The sequence below is a fragment of the Halichoerus grypus genome, chromosome 4 (assembly GCF_964656455.1).
Source record: "Halichoerus grypus chromosome 4, mHalGry1.hap1.1, whole genome shotgun sequence".
Lineage (NCBI taxonomy): Eukaryota > Metazoa > Chordata > Mammalia > Carnivora > Phocidae > Halichoerus > Halichoerus grypus.
In genome coordinates this window covers 129,729,364-129,754,835 of record NC_135715.1, presented here as the reverse complement: position 1 = coordinate 129,754,835, position 25,472 = coordinate 129,729,364, and the positions used below count along the sequence as shown (strand labels likewise).

At 35.8% G+C, this 25,472-nt stretch overlaps 2 long non-coding RNA genes across 3 annotated transcripts in view; both read right to left on the bottom strand.

Annotated features, from left to right (window-relative positions):
• LOC118534498 (uncharacterized) overlaps positions 1-25,472 on the bottom strand; it is a 265,028-nt gene that overhangs the window by 20,125 nt on the left and 219,431 nt on the right. The window lies entirely within an intron of this gene.
• LOC144381620 (uncharacterized) lies at positions 11,911-25,315 on the bottom strand. Its single transcript, XR_013447202.1, has 6 exons — positions 25,204-25,315; positions 24,854-25,035; positions 22,888-22,962; positions 17,292-17,452; positions 13,060-13,114; positions 11,911-12,114 (listed from the first exon to the last, which is right to left on the bottom strand). It is a non-coding gene; the product is annotated as an uncharacterized LOC144381620 (long non-coding RNA).

The following is a 25,472-nucleotide window of genomic DNA, read 5'->3' as shown; positions in this document are numbered from 1 at the left end:
GGTAAATGATATCAAATTGAAATGTGGATTTAAACCGTGGAATAATGAACACTGGAAATGGTAAATGTGGATAAATATAAAATACATATTTTCTCATTTTAATATCTTTTAAAATTTTTAACTATATAATGCAAAGATAATAGCAATGTATATTGTTTATAATGTGTTTATATATTATATGAAAAATTCATAAGACTACAACACGAAGGGAAATATTGAAGAAATGGAAGTCTATTGAAATAAAGTTTTGTACAGTGTTCATGAAATGGTGTAATATTTGAAGTTAGACTGTGATATACTAAAAAAGCACATTCTAAATTGTAGAATAACCATTAAAAATATAAAACATTTATCAATGGACACATAGGTTGCCTGTATATTTTGGCTACTGTAAATAATGCTGCAATAAATATAGGGATGCAAATATCTTTTCAAATTAGTTTTGTTTGTTTGTTTATTTTCTTTGGGCAAATACGGAGAAGTACAATTACTGGATCATAGGGTAGTTCTATTTTTAATTTTTTGAGGAACCTCCATGCTTTTTTCCATCATGGCTGCACTAATTTATATTCCCACGAACAAGATATGCAATGGAATATTATTTGGCCATAAAAAATGAAATCTTGTCATTTGTGACAACATGGATAGACCTAGAGGGTATTATGCTAAGTGAAATAAGCAGACATAGACAAATAACATATGATTTCACTTATATGTGGAAGCTAAAAAAACAAAGCAAACAAACAAAACAAAACAAAACAGAAAGAGACTCATAAATACAGAGAACAGACTGGTGGTTGCCAGAGCAGAAAGGGCTGGAGGGATGAGCAAAATAGGTAATGGGGATCAAGAGGTACAAACCTCTAGTTATAAAATAAAAAGTCACAGGTATGTAAAGTGTAGCATAGGGAAATAGTTAACAATACTGTGGTAACTTTGTATAGCGACAGAGGGTAACCACATTTATCATGGTGAGCATTTTGTAATGGATATAAATGTCAAATCATTACACGATACACCTGGAATTAATATAATATTGTATTTATATTGCAATTAAAAATATTTATATTTTTATAAATATATTTATATATATTTATATATTTTATATATATTATAAATATATTTATATATATTTATATTTATATATATCTCACACAGATATATGCACATAAATGCACATTATATCTCACAAAGAGAAGGCTAATAAGTTAATATAGGGGAGATAATGACATCTTAAAAAGCATTAAAATAGGGGCGCCTGGGTGGCTCAGTCAGTTGAGCATCTGACTCTTGGTTTTGGCTCAGGTCATGATCTTGGGGTCCTGTGATCCAACCCCATGTCTCATGCTCCACGCTCAGCGGGGAGTCTGCTCACCTCCTCTCTCTACCCCTCCCCCTGCTCGCACACTCTCTCTCTCGAAAACAAATACATAAATCTTAAAAAAAGCACTAAAATAATTTTTAAAAAGGAAGAAAACTTAAAAACAAAAAACAAAAAAGAAAGATAAGACAATTAGAAAACAAATAGTAAGATAGCAAGATGGTAAATTTCAGCTCAACTATATCAGTAATTAGGTACATTATAAATAGTCTCAACACTCTACTTAAATGACAAAGATGTCAAATAAGATTTAAAAAATACCAAACCTTCTTTAAATGGGAAGACACAAATAGATCAAGGTCAAAGATGGGATAAAATATACCACTGCAAACACTGATCCAAAGAACACTGTGCCCAGTCCCACAGATTTTTTAATAAAAATTTTAAAAGCTATTACATACAAGGAATTTAGAAAGATGAAGGGTCATTAAACAAAATTAAAGAATGTTTATAATATGAATTAATTACTGAGATATTGATGTTAAATAGTCAACAACTAGTACTACATACAAGATCATAAAAATGTAAAGTATTTAAGAATAAGTTTAACAAACTATGTGCAAAATCTGTACTCTGAATATTGTAAAACATTTCTGAGAATGGAAAAAATACTCTGTTAATGAGTTGGAAAATTTAGTATTGTTAAGATGTCAATTTTTCCTCAATCTGTAGAGTCAACACAATCCCAATCAACATCACAGTAGAAATCATCAAGTCAATTATCAAATTTATATGAAAATGCAAAGATCATAGAAAAACCAAAACAACTTTGAAAAAGAATACAAAATTTGATGAGTTGCCTCCTCTGATTTGAAAAGCTACTATATCAAGATAGTGTATTAAGGTAAGTATAGCATATACATATATCTTTGGAACAGAATAAAGTCCAGAAATAAATCTACAACTATCCAATCAATTGATTTTCAACAAAGTTACCAGGATAACAAAATGGAGAAAGAAAATGTTTTCAACAACTGTGCTAGAGCAGTAAGATACCACATTCACATAAAAATAATTCATTAGGGGCGCCTGGGTGGCTCAGTCGTTAAGCATCTGCCTTCGGCTCAGGTCATGATCCCAGGGTCCTGGGATCGAGCCCCACATCAGGGTCCCTGCTCGACGGGGAGCCTGCTTCTCCCTCTCCCACTCCCCCTGCTTGTGTTCCCTCTCTCGCTGTGTCTCTCTCTGTCAAATAAATAGATAAAATCTTAAAAAAAAAATTAATTAATTATTGGCTATACTTCCCACCATTTAAATAAAAATTACCTTGAAATAAATCTTAGATCTACACATAAGGGCTAAAACTGTTAAAATTCTATAGGAAAAGGTAGGAGAAAACCATTCTAATATTTGGTAAATGAAGGATTTCTTAAACAAGAATAAAAACAAAACTATTACAGAAAAAAATGTATTAGTAAGACTGCATAAAATTTAAAACCATTTGCTAATTGAAAACACTGCAAAGAAAATATAAGTCCATTATAGTCTGGGAAAAATGTTTTAATACATATACTTGACAAGGAAATTTTATTCATAATATATAAAGAAATCTTACATATCAATATGAAGAAAACAAACAACCAGATTAAAAAAATGGCAAAAAATTTGGATACACATCTTCACAAAAGGAAGATGTAAGTGACACATAGAAGAGATACAAGTAACAAATAAGCCCAACATAGTTGGACATTGGAAAATGCAAATAAAACCCACAATGAGACACCAGTGTGTACCCACTAGAATGGATAAAGTTTTAAAGAATGACAATGGCAGGTGCTGGTGCTGTCATATATTACAGGTGAGAATGCAAAATGATATAAGCACTTTGGGAAATAGTTTGACTACTTCTTAAAGCACAGATTTGTTACCCGGAAAAACCACTCCTGGGTATGTATCAAAGGGAAATGAATACAAATGTCTGTATAAAATCTTATTGGGTGTTCATAGCAGGTGTCTTCATGATAATCTCAAACTAGAACAATCTAAATCTCCATTGATTAGTGAATGGATAAACTGTGATATATCCATACAAGGAATATTATTCAGAAAAAGAAAAAAAGAGAAATGAACTACTGATAATCAAAATGATTGTGCTAAGTGAAAGAAAGAAGATATAAAAAATTACATATTCTATGATTCCATTTAAAACGAATTCTGGAAAAGGCAAAACTACAGTGATAGAAAGCACATCAGTGGTTGCCTGGGCCTGGATATGGGGTGAAGGGACCAAGAGAAGCTTTTGGGCAATGGAAATATTCAATTCAGTATCTTGCAGTTGTGGTTACACAACTAACGATACATTTGGCAAAATTCATTGAACTGTACATATAAGATAGAGAATTGGATATAAATTATGTATCAATAAACTTGATTTGAAAAATGTATAATTTGTTATGCTAAATTATATAGACATACATGTATGCAAAGAAAATTCTGGGAAAAGAGACTTTAAGGCTTTAATTATGGTAATCTGCAGGTAGCCTATTTTTCTGGCAAGAAGTTAAATATAATGAATAAAATATTTTCTTAGAAAAATGTATACATGGGTAAGAAAATGCTATCAACATTCAAGAATAACTATCATAAGAAATTAAAGGAAATAAAACATATCAATAAGTAGAAGGCAATAAGAGAATAAAAAGAAGAAATTCAAGAGTAAAATAAACAGGAAAAAATAAGATGCCAGAAATAAATTCAAATACATAAGTAATTACAGTAAATAAAATAGATACAGCTGTCAGAATACAGGATGGAAAGGGGAAGAAAGGATGACTCCACAGTGGAGAACAAGACAAGCACTACTTCAGTCGGATAATGGTCATGATCAACACTCATTAATCATGCCGATAGTATATAGCCTTGATTTGATGTTACAAAAAAGTACTTTATCTCTGTGATTTTCCTCCAGAAATTCTATAACCCCAGTCTAATCATGGGGAAGAGATCAGACAAATTCCAAAAGAGTAGCATTCTGCAGAATCCCTGATTAGTACTCTTCAAAATTGTCAAGGTCATCCAAAACAAGGAAAGCCTGAAAAACTGTCACAGTCAAGAGGAGCCTAACGAGACAGGACAAGGAAATGTTGTGTGCTACCCTGTATGGAATTTTGGAACAGAAACAGAACATTAGGTAAAAACTAAGGAAATCTGAATAAACTATGGATTTAGTTAATAATTATCTATCAATATTAGTTCATTTTAATTGTAACAAATGTACTATATTAAATTAAGATGTTAATAATCAGGGAAACTGGGTGTGAGATATAGAGGAACTCTGTACTACCTTACATTTTCTGTAAATCTAAAACTGTTTAGAAAATTTCTAATTCAAAAATGTATTGTAAATCTGTATACATACTTCTATGAGTCTATGTCACAAATTAATATGTTTTGTATTTAACTCAAAAGGCAAAAATTAAATAACAAAACAAAAACAAATCTCTTTTGGGGCGCCTGGGTGGCTCAGTTGTTAAGCGTCTGCCTTTGGCCCAGGTCATGATCCCAGGGTCCTGGGATTGAGTCCCAAATCGGGCTCCCCGCTCTGTGGGAAGCCTGCTTCTCCCTCTCCCACTCCCCCTGCTTGTGTTCCCTCTCTGGCTGTATCTCTCTCTGTCAAATAAATAAATAAAATCTTTAAAAAAAAAAACAAATCTTTTTTTTTAAATAAATAATAAAAATCACAAAAATACACACAAGAACAAAAATAACTCCATAAAATTTGTTCTTAAAAAATGCAGCTTTAAGACTATATAAATAAAAGAAACAAGTACTAGATATGTATTCCTCAAGAGATATACGCAAAAAAGGAAATCATAGAGTAAGATTGAAAGAAGAGAAAAAGAAACATAAATGTCATTTAAAAATGGGGTGAAGCAATATTAACTTCACACAATATAAAATATATAATAAAAAGCATTAAAAGAGGTGAAGAAGGGAGGTGACTGAGTGGCTTAGTCTGTTAGGCGTCCACTCTTGGTTTCAGTTCAGGTCATGATCTCAGGGTCGTGAGATCCATGTTAGGCTCCACATTCAGTGGGGAGTCTGCTTGAGATTCTCTCCCTCTCCCTCTCTCTCTGCCTCTCTGCCCCTCTGCCTGCTCACACACACACTCTCTCTCAAGTAAATAAATAAATAAATAAATAAATAAATAAAATCTTTTAAAAAAAAGAGGTGAAGAAGGACACTACCTAGCGATTAAAGGAAAAAACATAACCTAATAAGGTAGCATTAAAATAGGTGATACAAAAAGCAATGGAATTGTAATGAGAAGTTATATATTCATATAAAGAAAGATTTTAATATATTCATAGAAAAATATTTTCATATATTTCTTTGAGAAACATTATGCAAAGAAATATTAGTAAGATTTAGAATATATGAAGGACACTATTGAGTTTGGTTTAAACTGCACCCCACAAATAAAGAATATACAATTTTTCCAGGAGCACAGGAAATTTTACAAAATTAAAATAGTCACTTTTAAAAATGAACAAGATCATCTTGGAGAAATTTTTAAGAGCTAATAAGTTATTTTTTTAAAAAAGTAATAAATGGATAGGTGTGCTGATGAAAAGCCTCAAAATCAAAAAGATATAAATTCTCCTGAAATTAATTCCAAATAATGTTCTTTTTAATATTGTTGCTATTGTTGGAACCAGGCAAGCTGATGATCCTAAAATTCACATGGAAGAGGAATTGTCCAAACATAACAAAGACAATTATGAATAATAAACAAACAAATAAATAAAAGGGACAATTACATTTCCAGATATAAAAAATAGCACAATTTTCTTCCTTGCTTCCTTTCTTCCTCCTTCCTTCCCTCTCTCCTTCCTTCTTTCCTTCCTTCCTTCCTTCCTGTCTTCTTTCCTTTTAGCTTCCCTCAATTCCTCCTGCTCTCCCCATTTCTCCCTTCCTCCTTCCTTCCTTTCTGCCCTTTCTACTTATTTATGTAATGTAATCCCATAATGGAAAAGAACAACTTCAGCCAAGGTATTGGAATACAGTGCTCTGACTAGTGACTTCTCACACATTCCCACAGACTTACATTATGATTTCAGAACACTTTCTCTTCAGAAGTAGTCAATATTCTTTGGCTGAGCCATCAAATATATCCAAATGAAGGAGTGCCTTTGAACTAATGCTTTTTAAATCACAAGATAGGCCCCAAGTTGGACTCTAGTAGAATTAATGATTTCATGAAATAGTATAAATCAGAAGATTATTATAGATTAATAATTTATATATAATTTTAATAAATCATAGGCTATCTCACTTTATTAGAGCACATACTAGTTTACTCTTTTTTAAAAAGATTTATTTATTTCAGAGAGAGAGCACAAGCAGGAGGGGCAGGGAGACGGGGACACAATCTCAAGCAGACATTTTGCTGAGCGTGAAGTCCTACTCAGGGCTTGATCTCACAACCCTGAGATCACGACCTGAGCCAAAACCAAGAGTCAGCAGCTTAACTAACTGTGCTAACCAGGCGCCCCACTAGTCTTACTCTTAATTCTGATTATGGCTTTCTTTAATTTAATCTACAGTATAAATGATAGATATGCCAGGGGCCACTGATTCTTGGGGGAAATTTTTATAAACCAAATTAGTTACATGCAAATTTTAAGAAAAAAGTGTTTTAAATAAATCCATACTGAACACTTTAGTCCTGAAAGTAATGAAGACTTTATGTATTCTACTCCTGCCCTCAATGGTAATGAATAGCTAATAATAGTGGTTATCGTTTATTGAATGCTTACTGTAAGCCAAGCACTATGTTTAGCGTTTTATTTGTATTACTTCCTTACAAAAAATCCTCTGGATGGGTATTGTTATTGTCCCCATTTTATGGATGACGTAGGGTAGTATACGGTAGAGATAAGAATCAAGTCTACGCAATCAGACTCTACTACACTTTAGTACTTCTGAGTAAAAACAAGGGAAGTGTCAATCTATTGGGTGTCTTAAAACAGAAAAAAAAAAAAATGCTTCTATTTCTATAGATATTTATTTGTACCCTATCTTGTTCTAGAATGGAGTGAAGGTAACATTCAAAAGTACTCTTGTGGTAGATTGTATTTAGGGTCCCAATTCTTTGCTCTTCCCTCTATCCATGCCCTTTACTTTGTGATATTATAGTTTATCTCACTATAGAGTGATATAAGTTCATTTCTCCACCCTTGAATCTGAGCTTGGCCATGTGACTTGCTTTGTCCATTAGAATGTGGCAAAATGTTCTCCATACTAGATCTGAGCCTAAGCTGCAAGAGATCTTGCATGTTTCCACTTGCTGTCTTCTTTGTGAAAATATGTCTAGATTAGCTAGGTGCTGGATGATGACAGATCTGTCCAGGAGAGCTGAGCTGTCCCAAGTGCCCCAGCTGAGGCCAGTCCCAATCAGTCTAGATTACTAACATTCAGCCAAGCTCCAGACATGTGAGTAAGACCAACTCAGAAAGCAGAGCCACCTACCCAACCCCCAGTAAACTCCTGACTGTGGCAATGAATACTGATTGTTGTATGCCAATAAGATTTTTTGACTGTGTGTTATACATTATTATCATGGCCATAAATAACTGACTGAATACAGAATGAATTTCATTAAGCAAGATTTTAAGAGCTCACTCTATTCCAGACACTCTTCCAGGTGCTAGGGTTATAGCAGTAATCAAGAGAGATGGGGTCCCTGCTCTTTGCAGAGATTACATTCTACGGAAAGACATAGACCAAAAAATATATATATTTGTACAAAATACTTTCAGATAGTGAAAACTGCATGAAGAAAATCAGGCTGGATGGTATAATAGAAACTGATTGAGAAATAGATGTGAGGCATGAAGTGTGGCATTAGGGAAAGGGGACGTTTCAGTGTGGCATCACTTTTGACTTGGGAAGGTGACATTTGGGCTGGTACTTGAGGGAGTACCAGAAGACAGCCATGCCAGGATCTGAAGGGCTAAGGAAGACTCTAGGCTGGTGTTGTGGGTTGGATTGTACCCTGCAAAAGGATATGTTCAAACCCCAGTATCTGTGAAAGTCAAATAGGGTTTTATTAGAAATAGGGTCTTTGTAGATGCAATCAAGTTGAAATGAGGACATGATGGATTAGGATGGGCTTATAAGAGGAAGTGCCTTTATAAGAAGAGGGAAATTTGGATACCACACAGAGACACAGACACACAAGCAGGGAAAATGCCACATGAAGACAGACTTGGTGACACATTTATAGGCCAAGGAACACCAGCGGTTGTCAGCAACCACCAGAAGCCAAGAGGAAGACATGGAGCAACAGGATGCTCCCTCAAGAGCCTCCAGAAGAATCAACCCTGCTCAATGCCTTGATCTTAGGCTTCTGGCCTCCCGAACTGTGAGAGAATACATTTCCATTGTTTTAAGGTGACCAGTTTGCCATACTTTGTTACAGCAGCCCTAGGAAAAGAATAGAGCTCACGATAGACTTAGTGGATTCTAAGATCTGAAAGAAGACTCATGAGCTTGAATATGGTGAGTGAATGGGAGAGAGCACAAGATGAAGGGGAGGAGACAGGCAGGGGCCACATCATTTAGGGGAATGGTTTGGAAGCTATGGTTTGGCTTTAAGAATAAGAAAAGGAGGAAATGAAGCTAAAAGAAAATAAGGGAAGGAAAGATATAAAGAAATCAGGAATAAATTTAAGTAGGCAAGTATCCATGTCATGGGTTCCCCTGTGCTTGTTTGAATTAGCCTATGAATTCTTTTCTTATTAAGATTTTATGTATGTATGTATCTATCTATCTATCATCTATCTATCTATTTGAGAGAGAGAGAGAAAGTGTGAGCAGAGAGAGAGGGAGAGAGAATCTCAAGAATCTCAAGCAGACCCACGCTGAGCATGGAGCCTGACTCGGGGCTTGGCCTCAGGACCCTGAGATCACATCCTGAACTGAAATCAAGAGTCAGACACTTAACTGACTGAGCCACCCAGGCACCCCTAGACTATGAATTCTTTATCACCCTGTGCAGGGAGAAACTCATGAATCAAATTGCTTGTAAGTTAACAGCTAACTAGTTACCCAATCACTGACAAGATCAAGTCTAAGCTCCTTTGCATGTCATACAGGTCCCTCCATGACTTATTTTTTGCTTATCTCTTTGATTTCATTTTCATTCACTCCCTGCCTCACATATAAAAGTCATCCAACAACCCTCCAACACTGTTGGTGGGAATGCAAGCTGGTGCAGCCACTCTGGAAAACAGTATGGAGGTTCCTCAAAAAGTTGAAAATAGAACTACCATATGATCCAGCAATTGCACTACTGGGTATTTACCCCAAAGATACAAATGTAGTGATCCGACGGGGTACGTGCACCCTGATGTTTATAGCAGCAATGTCCACAATAGCCAAACTGTGGAAAGAGCCAAGATGTCCATCGACAGATGAATGGATAAAGAAGATGTGGTGTATATATATACAATGGAATACTATGCAACCATCAAAAGGAATGAAATCTTGCCATTTGCAACGACGTGGATAGAACTAGAGAGTGTTATGCTGAGCGAAATAAGTCAATCAGAGAAAGACATGTATCATATGACCTCACTGATATGAGGAATTCTTAATCTCAGGAAACAAAGTGAGGGTTGCTGGAGTGGTGGGGGGTGGGAGGGATGGGGTGGCTGGGTGATGGACATTGGAGAGGGTATGTGCTATGGTGAACGCTGTGAATTATCCAAGACTGTTGAATCACAGATCTGTACCTCTGAAACAAATAATACATTATATGTTAAAAAGAAGAAGAAGAAGAAGATAGCAGGAGGGGAAGAATGAAGGGGGGGAAATCGGAGGGGGAGATGAACCATGAGAGACGATGGACTCTGAAGAGTTCTAGGGAGGAGGGAGTTGGGAGAATGGGTTAGCCTGGTGATGGGCACGTTCTGCATGGAGCACTGGGTGTTATATGCAAATAATGAAACATGGAACACCAAAAACTAATGATGTAATGTATGGTGATTAACTTAACATAATAACATAATAATAAAAAAAATAAAAGTCATCCAACAGATTTTAATTCTTTTATTTTTTTTATTTTTAAAGATTTTATTTATTTGTTTGACAGAGAGACAGCGAGAGAGGGAACACAAGCAGGGGGAGTGGGAGAGGGAGAAGCAGACTCCCCGCTGAGCAGGGAGCCCGACGCGGGACCCGATCCCAGGACTCCAGGATCATGACCTGAGCCGAAGGCAGATGCTTAATGACTGAGCCACCCAGGCACCCCCAGATTTTAATTCTTAATGCTCTATTGTATTTCTCACTTCCATATCTGCATATGCTACATATGCTGTTTGGTGGAATATATCGTCACCATCTGCCCCACATTCACTTGTCTTCTTCTTCTTTATTATTTCATTCATTCACTTAATAATTGAGCTTTTTCTCTTTACCAGGCATCCTTTAGCATGAAGATATAGTAATAAACAAAGTAGATATATTCGCCTTTGGTTTAGCAGCCTTGGCTGAAAAATAATTAGACAATTACAATTGTGTCAAGCATAATGAAAGAAAAGTTCAAAGCATACGGTGGGGAGAATGTGACCCAGTCTTGGGAGTTGAAGATTGGCATAAGACTGAGATATAACTGATGAAAAGAGTTTGACAGAGAATGGGGATGACCTTATAATCAGAGGAAACTGCATGGTCAAAATCCCTGAAATGAAAAGGAGTATTTCTCGTTCCAACCATCTAAAGGAAACTACTCTTTTCTCTCTGTCTCTGTCTCTGTCCCTGTCTCTCTCCGTCTTCCCCCTCTTTTGTTCCCTCCCTCCTTCTCTTCCTCCCTTCTTCAGTTGTTGATTTTTGTTTCCACTCAGAAGAGTTGGTATAGCATCATTTATTATTTGTGTATAAAATTATTTATTAAGATAAGCTCCAGTATCTTTATCTGCTCAATAGGAATAGTAAATATGTCTAACCCCCGGTTCATAATGAGAATTTAATGTGATTGTGTGGCAATGCCTGGGATGTCATGAACACTCAAAAACCTTAGCTGCCTATCACTCTATTTGTGTGTTTATCATTGAGCCTTACTCATGTGTTTTATGGGCCAAACCCAGTGTTAAGGTATTTTTACAGACACAGTCTTATGTAATCTCAGACTCATACAAAGCATGTCTGTTCTCAAGATGAGAGAACTAGAACCTAGAATGTTCAACACATTAACAAGCTTTACTTGCTCAAAAGCCCAGGCTTTTAGACACCACGTAAGCTGCATCCTTTCATAGGGCAGTTCCATCTCCTTTTTAAAAAGGGAAAGATGTTCTTTAATACTGACACAAATACATTTGTTTAGCTTTGTTTATATAGAGGAATTTTGAACTTAAATGTAGGAAAGAAACAAGGTTGCATTATCCTACAGCTCATTACTAGTGATCCACAAAGTTAAATCACAAGGGAAAATGATAGAAAGCAAACTGATTGATAGAAGAATGTTAAAGGAAATAAATAAATCAGTCAAAATGTAGTCATTATGTTTTTAATTCCTGAGAACAACAATGTCCTTGCCAAGCCAGCTTGGAGATACAGATCATTTTCCAAATATGTATAATATGGAAGACTTCCAAAACCTGTAGGGTAGATCATTAAAAGCTACAATTAGCCAGTGGCCATCGTTTCAGCCTTCTGTCGCCATCCTCTTCCTTCTCCAGGTCCCGTGAGGCTGATGCTTATGATAACATCCCTTAATGTGGGTTAATGGCCTAAGAGGTCAGGAAAACAATTTGCATCAATTGGGTACCAGTTCACAATTCACTGATGGCCTGGCTCAGATATATATATATATATATATCTGTTCCATGTTTCATTATTTGCATATATATTATATATATATAATTTTTTATATATTTATATATATAATTTTTATATATAATATTATATTTTATATATAATTTATATAATTTATAAAATATAAATATATAATTTATATTATATATATAATTTACATAAATTATATATATAATTTTATATTATATATATATATTTTGGGGGGGTCCCTACATCAGAAGTACATTTGCATGGTTGAATCTTCAGACAATACCTGCTTTCTTTCAACAATGGTATTGAAGCAAAGAATGTAATAAATTCTCTGACAAGCATCTAGAGTTCAAGCTATCTGTACTTATTAAGTCCAGATCTTTCGTGCATCATTTGATTTGGGGTGCACTCTGTGTTTTTATCATACTACAGAGTCTATCTCTAGACAAGAGGCTGTCAATGCAGCCCATAGTTGGTACAGTTCCATGAGGAGTTTTCACCTGTCCTCAACTTCGGACTTCTCCCTGTCGAGGGTCAGGGCGCCCCAGCCGACAGCCTCATTGCAAGCAGCCATCTCGCTGGCTCGGAGGGCTCTCCAGTCTCCATAGCTCTCACAGCTCTAACAATTAGCTCATTAATTCCCTGGCCTCTAACCCTTTTATTCTCCAACTTTCAAGACCAAGTCAGAAATATTGCTTCAGATTTCTACAGTTTCCCCAGAACAATATAACATAGAGCAATTGACTCCACTTTTCTCAATATTCCTTGCAATACAGACTTTCTTCTGAGATAGAAGATCAGAGGAAAACTCCCTCTAACTTAAGGAATGAATCCATTGTTCCCCAAGGAGGATGGGTAACACACCACACCATCTGCTACAAGTTACTAACAGTGATACACCAAAATCTTTGTTCTCTGCTCTGTTGTGCTAGCAAATATGGATCCCTAAAATGACAAGCGTAAGTCAAGAAAATAATTACGTGCAATGTGATTGGCAAGTAACATTAAGTTGTAACTTTCTAATTTAGAAAATTAGCAATATATATAAAATTATCTATATATGTATGTGTAAAGCTTGATACAGGTTTTTGTTTTTTCCTGTTAAAGGTACTACATTATTCTTAGATTATGTTGTGTGTACTCCTTCAGTGTTAAAATGCAATTTTAAAAATATATAATATAGGTTTTAAATATCATATTTGGAATTTTTTGATGACAACACCACGTTGATGTCCATGTATCAGACTTTCTTACTAAACACTTCCACTTGGATGTGTCACAGCATCTCAAACTCAATATGTATACAACTTTACTCATCATCGTCCATCATTAAATCTATTTTTCTTACAATACTATTTTTTGAGGGGTAGGATTGTTAATAAAATCATCATTGTCATCCATGTCAAAACTTTTTGATTTATCCTAAATACTTCTATCTACTCTCCTACCTGAATCCAATAAATACTTCCTCCCAATTCTACTTAAAACAAAACAAACCTCTCAGTTCTGACCATACTGTTCCATTTACTTCATTAGTTTCTTTAGTTGCTTATTTTTTCTCCCCTGTATTATTTTTCAATCATCCTTCCCAGTGTTGTTGAAGAAATACATATTTTTTAATAAGAATCATGCTTCTAAAAATCAAATACAATGGTGATAATTCATATTTTCAACACATTTAGAATGTCTCCCTTCCAAATTAATGCCAGGCAATGTAGCAGGGCATATTCAAGACACGAACTTCATCTATACAGAAACTGAAGTTACCTGCAGTGTGCCAAGGCTTCTGTCTTTGCACATGATATTCCGTCTGCCTGGAATGTGCTCTTCCTCCAACCAACCTCACCCACCTGACTAAGTCGTGAACAACCTCCTAGGTCCAGCTCAAGCATTACTTTTTGGGGAGATACTTTTGCTGGCACCCCACAAAAAATTGCCATAAAATGTGGTAAATGTTTTAATAAGGGGAAGTTCGGGAGATAATGGAAGCATGGAGAAGTAGAATTTAACCGATACTTAGTTCATCAATCAGGGTTTGGTGAATGTGGTATCTAAGATGTGCAGGATGATAGAAGTGAGGTAAGCACAGGTGTTGGGGCAGAATACTCCACCAAAGGAAGGCGCAAGAGCAGAGCCTTGCCACTAGAGATAACAATGCATACATTTGGGTGTTTGACCGTGATCCTGAAGGCCACCCATTAAAAAGGGAGCACGGAGAATTGGTTAGAGTTGGTAATGCTGAAGGGTGACAGAGCAGGTATGGAGACTTGCTATAACTCAGATAAAAGTTCATGCCACTCAAGCAAGGATAGTGGGAATTGTGATGGAAATAAATAACTTTGAGAGACTTTGGTGTAAATCCCCCCCCAAAATAAATAAAATGAGGAAGAATTATGAAAGAGGGAAGGAAGAAAAAAAGGAAGGAAAGAAAAAAAAGAAAGAAAGAAGAAAGAAAGAAAGAAATCTCAGGAAATAAAAGGAAAACATTTGCTCTATTCTTCTTTCCTTTGTCCTTTGCTTACATAAAACAAAAAGTGTCTGCTTTTCTAGAGACCAACAAATCTCCAACATTTGCCATTGACCTTTTCCTTTGTCAACATGTACTAGGATTTCTTTGATCATTTGTGGACAAAAGCCGTTCAGAGCCAACCCCGAAGCAAAGACACAAAGTTATGAAATAGTACTTTGGTTATTAATCGTTTTTGTTTTAAAATTTTATTTATTTATTTGAGAGAGAGTGAGACAGGGAGAGAGAGCACAAACAGGGGCAGGGGCAGAGGGAGAAGGAGAAGCAGACTTCCCACTGAGCAAGGTCCAACGAAGGACTTGATGCGGGGCTCGACCCATGGCTCGATCTCAGGACCTGAGATCGTGACCTGAGCCAGTCAGATGCTTAACCGACTGAGCCACCCAGGTGCCTCTGATTATTAATATTTTTGCATTTCATCATAAAGGACAAAGATCATCATCAGATGTCTCCCCACATCTGCCTTTACTTGCCATTACTTTTTCTTTTCTGTTCTCCTTCAAGAGTATAGACCAGCGAAAGTAGGAAACTTGAGAGGAGCAATTAGGGGCAATGTTCAAGTTTGATATCTGTTTAGAACTCTATTAGGGATTATTCAAAGCCTTGCCACACTCAGGAGTAATCTACTTTTAAGATGAGTTCAGGCCTTAGAAGACAACCAAGGCCCTGGAATTAAATAGACCTTCCTGAAGAGCTGTATGTACAACTCTTCTGAAGAGCATGTGTGCCCCATGGATACTATCACCTACCTTCTTCACTCAAGGCCATTTAAACAGCACTTTTATTCTACGGGCATTTCCCTGTTTCTCCCCTGGGTTTCCTGTCTACCTGGTCCCTCTAACCACCATATCTTGAATTTCCTCCAACCTATTTTATTGTAATGGAAGAAGTAAAAATATCTTGTTCATAATATAGAAAAGGTTTTATTTGAGATAGACTTTAAAAATAAATTACGCAGGGCACCTGGGTGGCTCAGTCATTAAGCGTCTGCCTTCGGCTCAGGTCATGATCCCAGGGTCCTGGGTTCGAGCGCCGCATCGGGCTCCCTGCTCTGTGGGAAGCCTGCTTCTCCCTCTCCCACTCCCCCTGCTTGTGTTCCCTCTCTCGCTGTGTCTCTCTCTGTCAATTAAATAAATGAAATCTTTAAAAAAAAATAAAAATAAATTATGCTTTATAAAATATTAATTACATTTAAATTTTCAAAAAATTTAAATATCCTAACTTCTATACCAATTTATACTGTCCCTCTTTTGTTTCAAATTTATATATATTTCTGAGAGCTTTTTGTTTTACTTTGTTGTAAATCAATTTAACACAAGGTTATATGATTTGAGGAAGGCTTTTCTGTATCAGGTGTAGTCCCTTAAAAATAAGTTAAATGAGGGGCGCCTGGGTGGTTCAGTTGGTTAAGTGTCTGCCTTTTGCTCAGGTCATGATCCCAGGGTCCTGGGATGAAGCCCCATGTCAGGCTCCCTGTTCACTGAGGAGCCTGCTTCTCCCTCTCCCTCTGCCCCCCCCCCGCCCCCCCGCTGCTTATACTCTCTCTTTCTCTCTGTCAAATAAATAAATTAAATCTTTAAAAATATTTAAAAAATTAAAAATAAGTTAAATGAATATTTGTGACAAAATCACAAGTAGAGAAAGAGAAGTTTGCATAAAACAATTACAAACTGTTAAAAATGTATCTCAACATTAAAAAAATTTTTATCTCAGAAAAAGAAAATAAATCAAAATTAAACCTGTAATATTTACTAACTGAAATGACTTCTTTGCATATCACTCTTACAAATACTCAGAAGTGGTTCCCTTCTGCTCATCTAGAGATGGCTCTTAAATCTGAACATCAACAAAACATACTTTTCCCTTTGCTTCTCATGTAAAGAAAATTATAACAAGATCCATATGAGGAAAACTACAACACAGGTGAATAAAATCAAAGAACTAAATCAATGGAGAGAGATTCTCTGTTCATGGATAAGAAGACTCAATATTGTCAAAATGTCAGTTCTTCCCAACTTGATCCATAGATTCGTTGCAATCCCATCAAAATCATATCTAGTTATTCTATGGATATTAACAAACAGATTCTAAAGTTCATGTGGAAAGGCCAAAGGCCTGGAACAGCCAACACAATATTGAAGGAGAACAAAGCTGGAGGACTGACAGTACCTGACTTCAAAATTTACTATAAAGCTACAGTAATCAAAATAGTGTGGTATTGGTGAAGCAAATATTATAATGGTGGATAAATGTCATTATACATTTGTCCAAATTCATAGAATGTACGATACCAAGAGTGAATTCTAAAGTAAACTATGGATTTCTGGTGATTGTAATGTGACAATGTAGATTCATTCCTGGGTAAAAAAAAATGTACCATTCTGGTGAGTGATGCTGATAATGGAGGAGGCTATACATGCGTGGGGGCTGGGGTATATGAGAAATCTCTATATTTCCCTTTCCATTTTGTTGTAAATCTAAAACTGCTCTAGAAAGAAAGAAGAAAGAAAGAAAGGAAGGAAGGAAGGAAGGAAGGAAGGAAGGAAGGAAGGAAGGAAGGAAGGAAGGAAGAAAGAAAAATGTGAAAGGGGGCACCTGGGTGGCTCAGTTGGTTGAATGGCTGCCTTCATCTCAGGTTATGATCCCAGGATCCTGGAATCGAGCCCCGCATCGGGCTCTCTGTTCAGCAGGGAGCCTGCTTCTCCCTCTCCCACTCCCTCTGCCTGCTGCTTCCTCTGCTTGTGCTCTCTCACTCTCTGTCAAATAAATAAATAAATAAATAATCTTTAAAAAAATTTAAAAAAAAAAGAAAAATGTGAAAAATATTTTAGAAAGTCCTTTCTAAAATATTTGACATTATGAACACCAGGTGGCAGTAGATGTAGCATTTATCAAAAATGAATGAGGGAGGAGGAAAGCGATTTTGAACTTTATGTATGCAAATTAATAGTATATACAGAGTATTCACTGTATACAGTGTGCTAGAATTTGTATTGAGGTACCTCTGAAGGAAAGTCATAATCCAGTACTATAAAGATAACTTCATATTTGAGCCTGTCTTCTATTCAATTAAATCTCATTTGATTACTTCTCTTAATTTGTATCAAAATACATTAATTAGCTATTTTAGCAACACCTTCCAGAAGTGGGAGTCATAGAAAAAATATGAATACATGTTGCTCACAAATAACAATTTTTCTGGAGGTTATATGTTTCAATAAAAGAATATTCAATTTAAATTTGACTTAGAAAATTACACATACTCATATAAAAGAAATCTAAAAGGTTAGAGAAGAAAGGACCCTAAAAGTTATTTAGTACAAACCTTCCCATTTATGCAGGAGAAAACTAAAACACACAGACATTAGGAGACATGCCCATGGAAAGACACAGTAGTAATTGGTAAATTAGAAAATGGCTTCTGTCCTCTTTCTACTATACTATGAAGTGGTTTAACTTCTCTACATGCTTGATTTCAGTCAACAGGTTTAATTGTGAATAAATGAACTACTGAGAGGTTTACTTACCTTATGTTTGTATTGTTCATCTACATTTACCAAATTTAATTTTTAATTCATAATTGTAATGTAGCCTGGCCAGTATTTTCTGAATGCATATATTGTGAGACATACGATAGCCACTTCCTGTGGAGGTAATATAGCTCATTGCTTAAGCACACGGGCTCCAGAGCCTGATTGCTTAGGGTGACCCCTTGGCTCTCCCACATACTAGCTCTGTGGCCTTTGGCAAGTTGTTTAATCTCTCAAATGTTAGCTTTTTCACCTGCAAAAAAGGGGATGGTAATATTACCTACCTCAAAGCATTGTTGTGTGGATTAATTGGGTTAAAAAAGTAAAGTTTTAAAAACAATGTCTGGTTAGGGCACCTGGGTGGCTCAGATGGGTAAGCATCTGCCTTCGGCTCAGGTCATGATTCCGGAGGTCTGGGATCGAGCCCCGCATCAGGCTCCCTGCTCAGTGCAGAGCCTGCTTCTCCCTCTACCTCTGCCATCCCCTCCGCTTGTGCTCTCTGGTTCTATCTCTCTGTCAAATAAATAAATAAAATCTTTAAAAATAATGTCTGGGACATATTAAAACTTCAGCAAGTGTTATCATTAATTTCACTGGCAAGGACCAAAATAATTTCAAGAGTTAAAAGTAATTACTTTTCTGAAATTTTTATAAAATTATACTGACCATTTGAAAAAAAAATACAGTGTATTTACCACTCAACCTGTCTTTACTACAGTTCATATAATAATGCATTCTAAGAATATCAGTATTTTTTTGGAATAGTTAACAAATTTAGACATTGCTACAAAAGACTTCAAATTTATAATTTATCATATCTTATTCATCACTCTAAAATACATTCTGTTTTAAGAAACCTGATTTCTTTTTTTTTTCTTTTTCTTTTTAATTTTTGGTGTGTGGATGTGTCTTTCCTCGAAGCTATAAAAATTTGAGTCTATTTATTAGTGCTTAAAACACAAGGTTAAAAAAATTAAATGTCAAAAAACCCCCACAAGAATGGTAATCAGATCGTTTGAAAATCTGGGATTTCAACATTAAACCTTAACTGATCATTATTTACATAATAAAATGTTTCAGTTTGGGAATCTTTTAAAAAAACAAATTTAGTACTTAGAATGTGGGGCTCTATAAGTAGCAAATAAGGTCTTACAAATACAGGCAAGACCCTTTGAACACTGAAAACTTGCAGACCTCCCCAAGCCTTCCCACTCTTTTAGCTCTCTAAACTTTTGATCCATACATAGCCTGAGAATATTTATTCCATTGTTTTGTTAAAACAAAACAAAATTCAACTGAGTACATTTAAAGATCAAATTGGCCTTATTCAACAATTCATGAATCAGACTGATTCCACCTACCAAACAGAAAGGAGCTAAACAAAATGGGAGACCTTTAGAAGGGGCAGGACAAGGAAAGAGATGATTATTTTGTCTTTCTTTGGGTCTATTGGCTGGATTATCTCACTAGTGCAGACCAGGAAATTCCAGATTGACTAGTTAAAGATTATATTTCTGGGAGACGTTGAAACTGCAATTAAGTTAGGTATTAAGTCTTGATTTGCTGACCAGGGACTTAGCACAGATGACTCCATTTTAGATCTATTGTCTTTTTTTTTTTTAACAGTTTCTTCTTTCTCAAATGTTCCACTCCCATCTTTGCTTTAACGTCTACTACTGACAAAACTCAGTTATTACTACAACCTAAACTATACAGTCAAATTAGTCAACACTCCACTTCTGACAGCAATCAAAATAACAACAAAAAGGATGCCTATGTTTCCAAACTACATTTTATGTCAAATAATAGAAGTTTTAATTCAGTAAATATACTGAAATTAATACATTTAAATAGCTGTTATCCCATTTAAAGTAGCAGCTTGGGAAGTTACATCTTGATTTCACTAGCACTATTGCTGAAATATTTTTAAATTTCTCTTTTGGAACTATCTTCAGGATCTGTTTCATATATCTTTAATGGAAGAAAATTTCTGATCCTTGAGGGTGAACTTAATAAATGTAATATGTTAGGTAAATACATTAAAATGCTTATCCAAAGCTAAGGATGATCACAGATTCCTACAAATTATTATAACTGCAAAGCAATTATTGCATTAATATTTTACTGTTTCAAATAATAATGACATATTTATTTATATAGGCAAATTAAAGTCTGGAATGAGAGTAGTCAAACTGTTAAAAAAGGCTGCACATGAAGTTTGGGATTACAGAGGTCATGAATTTTCTATTTTGCATATACACATATAGTCTTTGTTCTTCTGAGAATTGCATTCATATAAAGTGAATTTTCATTTCTGATATCATATTTTTCATATTTAGAGGTTCCAATTTGTTGTTTTTATATCTTCTATTTCTCTCCTCATAATGTTCAGATTTTTCTCTACAGTCTTGAGCATACAGAGTACACTTACAATATGGAACCTAATGTCCTCAACTGTTAATTCTATCATCTTTGCCATTTCTGGATCTGTTCCTGTTGATTGAATTTTCTGTTGACTATGGCTCATATTTTCCTTCTTCTTTGCATGCCTGGTAAGTTTTTTTTTTTTTTTTAAGATTTTATTTATTTATTTGACAGAGAGAGACAGTGAGAGAGGGAACACAAGCAGGGAGAGTGGGAGAGGGAGAAGCAGGCTTCCCGTGGAGCAGGGAGCCCGATGCAGGGCTCAATCCCAGGACCCCGGGATCATGACCTGAGCCGAAGGCAGACACTTAACGACTGAGCCACCCAGGCGCCCGCATGCCTGGTAAGTTTTTAAATCTGGTGCTAGTCATGTTAATTTTACATCGTTAAGTCCTTTAGAAAGTATTGGGCTTTATTCTAGCTAGAATTTAAGCACGTTGAAATCAGTTGGGTCCTTTTAAGTCTGCTTTTAAGCTTTGTTAGTGTAAATCCAAAGCAACTTTAATCTAAAAATAATATAGCCCCATTACTAAGACAATACCCTTCTAAGGACCCTCCAGTATCTTATGTGTGATGAGGTTTTTCTACTTTGGCTGGGGGAAACACAAATTATTTCTAGCCCATGTGAAGTCTAGGATTTTGTTACCTACAGTTTTCCATTAGTTCTTTCCCTGGCCTTAGATAATTTGGTTCTCACACCACCACATGTCAGTATCCACCAAAAACGTGAGGGCACTCCTCTGCAGATTTCTGTATAGGTTTCTTCTCTATGGTACTCTGTCTTACAAATTCTAGCTGCTTCAGCCTCTTAAACTTCAGTTTCCATCTTCTCAATTCAGGGAGATTGTGGGGCTCTTTTTGTATTTTCCCCTTCCTGTGCTACAGTCTGGAAACTAATTTCATGTAGTAAGTTGGGGCCATCATAGGATGCACCTTGTTTATGTCTTTTCTCTCAGTGATCACAGTCTTGTGTATCATGTTGCCCAATGTCTAAGCACAAAAGTTTTGTATATTGGGTAATCTAGTCTAGTTTAAGGCTTCTGCAAGAAGAGAACTTTGAGAACAGAAGTTTTGATGAAAAGGCATTCCATAGAAAGCATCTGATCAACAAAAGCATTGTTCTGGTATAGGACTCATTGGTGGGCTGTTTGATTTAGTGGGAATTCATGAATAATTGACCAATCAATATACTACAAAGCATCTACCACATGCAAGAAAAAACACGTTTATTTTTCTTCACATGAGTTTACTGGCACAAAAACTCACACCATGTCAATTTAAAAGAGCAAATACTCTAATGCTGATACATTTTGGAAACCACTTTTCTTTTGTTGTTTCATTCTGCATAATTTGTCCATCTTTCTTATTATTCCAACCTATGACTGATAATCTTCGTTGTGTATTGCACTGTTTTAATTATAGTTCTCTTTCTTTGTAATTCTACTTTGAAACCTGACTTTTGAAACCTGCTTTTTAGCTATGTATACACAAAAAAATTGTAGCTTTATTCTTTCATTTTCACAACAGCATAATTGTTTTTACTCAAGTTAGAATATTGCCATGTAGCAGATATTAGAAGATAAATATAGAATTATAATCCTATTTAGTGGAAAAAAAAACCAAACTCTTCTGGTACTGTACTGTTTAATTTACTGTCTTCATATTACTGTCTATTTCTCTCTCCTCCAGGAACTTTATAGAAGTTTTAACAATTGGAGAGGTAATTGTGGACAAAACAGAAGTATGGATTTCCATGGTATCACAAAGTAAAATAAATTTTTATTCCTATTCTTGTTTTGAAATATACTATTGGTTAATTTCAACACATAAATATCTCTACTTTTTGTGCCCAAATTATAGAACATCATTTGTGAATAGCCTTAGGAATTTATTGGTTGTTGTCTGGTTCAACCAGATATCTTTTCTGCCTCCCATAATTCAAGCCTATCCTTTAACCTTCTCAATAGCACAGGTGACACCATCACTTAATGTTTGATGAACTCTCAGGTATGTTTAGTATAATACTTAATGAGAGTTTCAGATAGTTCTTTCCTGGATTTAAACAGAGACAAAAATCTCAGAGCTGCCAAAAAGGCAATAAAAATACAGACAGCATAGACTAGAAGCAACAGATTACAAAATGTTTGGGAGACTAAAAATGACACATACAATATTTATGGGGTAAATGGTTGAGAGATAAAAGAGAATTGGGAAGATAATTAATAATATACACCAACCTTTGCCAATGAGCTCATAGGCAAATCCTTCCAAGGATCCTTCAGACAGACCAAGGAAGTTTTGTTTTGGACAACCTGTAACAAGAATATAGGTATATCCAGTATGATATGTACTTGTGGGTGAACACTTAGAGTAGAATATGTATTTATTACTAACACTAGACATCAAAAACAAAAAAGATAATGTGAAAAAGAAATTCATTTTTATTTATAGGTATAATGATTCACACATTAATAACAAAGAAGCAGCAATGTGATTGCTTTATGGTAGCCTAGTATAACTGATATGACTGCTTCGTGGTAGCCTAGTCTATATGCTAATGAATGAATCATTATAAAATTTTTATGGCATACAGTATTATAGTCATATTCATAATACAGCATTGCAAATATTAACATTCAATATTGTTAGGCTATGTGGTTCATCTGGGAATTTTTTCAAATTGTTGCAAATCTCAAAAATATTTTCCAATATATATATTGAAAAAAATCATACATAAATACTTATGTAGTTCAAACCTGTGTTGATCAAAGATCAACTGTATATATATACAAATCGACAAAGCATGGTGTATGTTATTCATTATTTTTTTAGTGGCAGAAGGAGAGGGACACCAAATCACCTACCACACTGGTGGGAAGTACTTTTTTGTCCACTATTAAAAACTGCTACACTTCATTAAACCAATGGATCACCTAGTCCAATATGCCATCACTATCCCAAGTGATGTTTTCTGGGTAGTGTTATATGACAACTACCAAAAGTGACTCTATGTCTTATAATAATTCATTCCATATGGTACCATTATTTATCAATTCATCTTGAATCTATTCTTATCTTCATTTTGCACTATCTCTAGGAATGGTGCTAGACTATTTTTTTTTATTTTAGACTATTTTTTAAAATATCATACTTAAAATATCATACTTTTTAAAATATCATAGACTACTTTTTAAAATATCATACATTTGCTTCTCTAAAGCTTTGAGTATTTTGGAATTTGTTGATCAAATCTGTGTTAATTATATTAATAAATTTCATCATTTTAGAGGCATTGATCATTTTTTCAGTTGTCTTACTCAGCTAAAGTGTTTGTGTTCTAATTTATCCTCTTAAGGAAAAAAAATATGATTTGAAATCCTGTGGTTTTGAATTATTCTGAACATCATATGGATTATTCCCTGATAGATATGAGATCAGATGTCAGAGAGCTTTAAGACAGAAGGTTGATTGAACTCACTTTACTTCTCTATGATTATTCATTGGACAATTTAGTTGAGGAGGGACTTGAATGTGGCCAAGAAAAAAAAAAAAGAGAGAGAGAGAGAGAGCAGAATTGATTAAATCTAATAAAAAAAAAAAAAAAGGCTGTCACTCCTAGTATAGTTGAACTCTTCTTTCTACCTCTGAGACCAGTCAAGGAAGAGAAGATGACTTGGCTATGATGTGGCATTGAGAATTATCTCCAGGTGTCCAAGTTCACCCTTCAGTGGAGAGCCTGTAAAACAGAAAGCTTCCTTCCTTCAATGGCACATTACAAGTCAAGAATGTAAGGTCAACGCCCAGGGCAAACCTCAGTAGCAGCAGGGATAGGTAAACCCTGGGACTTAAAATCCTGTGTATTTACCACTGAGTATCATTTCCACGTAGAAGGTGTGGAAGCAAATAAACCATAGATGCAAATGCCCACCACTTATATTTATACTATATTGTACACTATACAATGTGATACAATGTGATTTGCCCTCTTTTAAGGCCTGAATCCAGAAATCCACCCCACCCCAACATAATCCTTTGATCTTTCCTTTTGGTGGAAATTTCCTGTTTCTTCTTGAGAAAAATAATTCAATCCTGTTTTTATTACTGTTCCTCCCAGCAGACTGCTGTAGAAAACATACATACATACAGAGACACACACACCACACAAAAATTTTTATAAAGATTCATTTTCACAGTCGTTCCTACCCAGCTCTGAACTCGGAACCTATATGACTGATGATGTATCCAGAGGAGCGGGTCCAGGTCTGGGAGAGCAGCCTCTACCCCACATCTCCCTCTCCACCCACAACATCCTCTGACTCCTCGCTCCACCTTCGAAAGGAAACGCTTTCATTGCCGGCCTTCGAAGATTCGGCAACCCGATCGATCTGTTATAAAAAGAGAAAAGAAAAATCGCAGCCTAGAGATAGGTCTTGCGCGGCACCTCTCCAGTCTCCATGGGCAAAGCCTCTGAGAAGGAACCGATTCCCAGTCCTGAATCCTCAAGAGCCCGGGGCACAGGAGACACTGGTCAGGCCTTTGCCATTGGTCCTCACCTCCTCGGCCTGGAGCTCTCCCCCGGCTTCTCACCAAACCACACTCAGCGACTTCTCGGAAACCTTAGCCGGTTGTGCTGAGCAGGAAGGGAGGAAGGGAGGAAGGTGTGTGTGTGGGGGGGGGGGGGGGTGGGTGAGGTAAGGGAAGGGCTCTTGAGGCTGCTGGACCGACACACACACACACAGGCGCGCGCCCCGCCCGATGGGGTAGCCGTGGATGGGAGGTCGCGGCCCCCTCCCCTGCCTTCTCCCAGCGCACATCGGAGAAG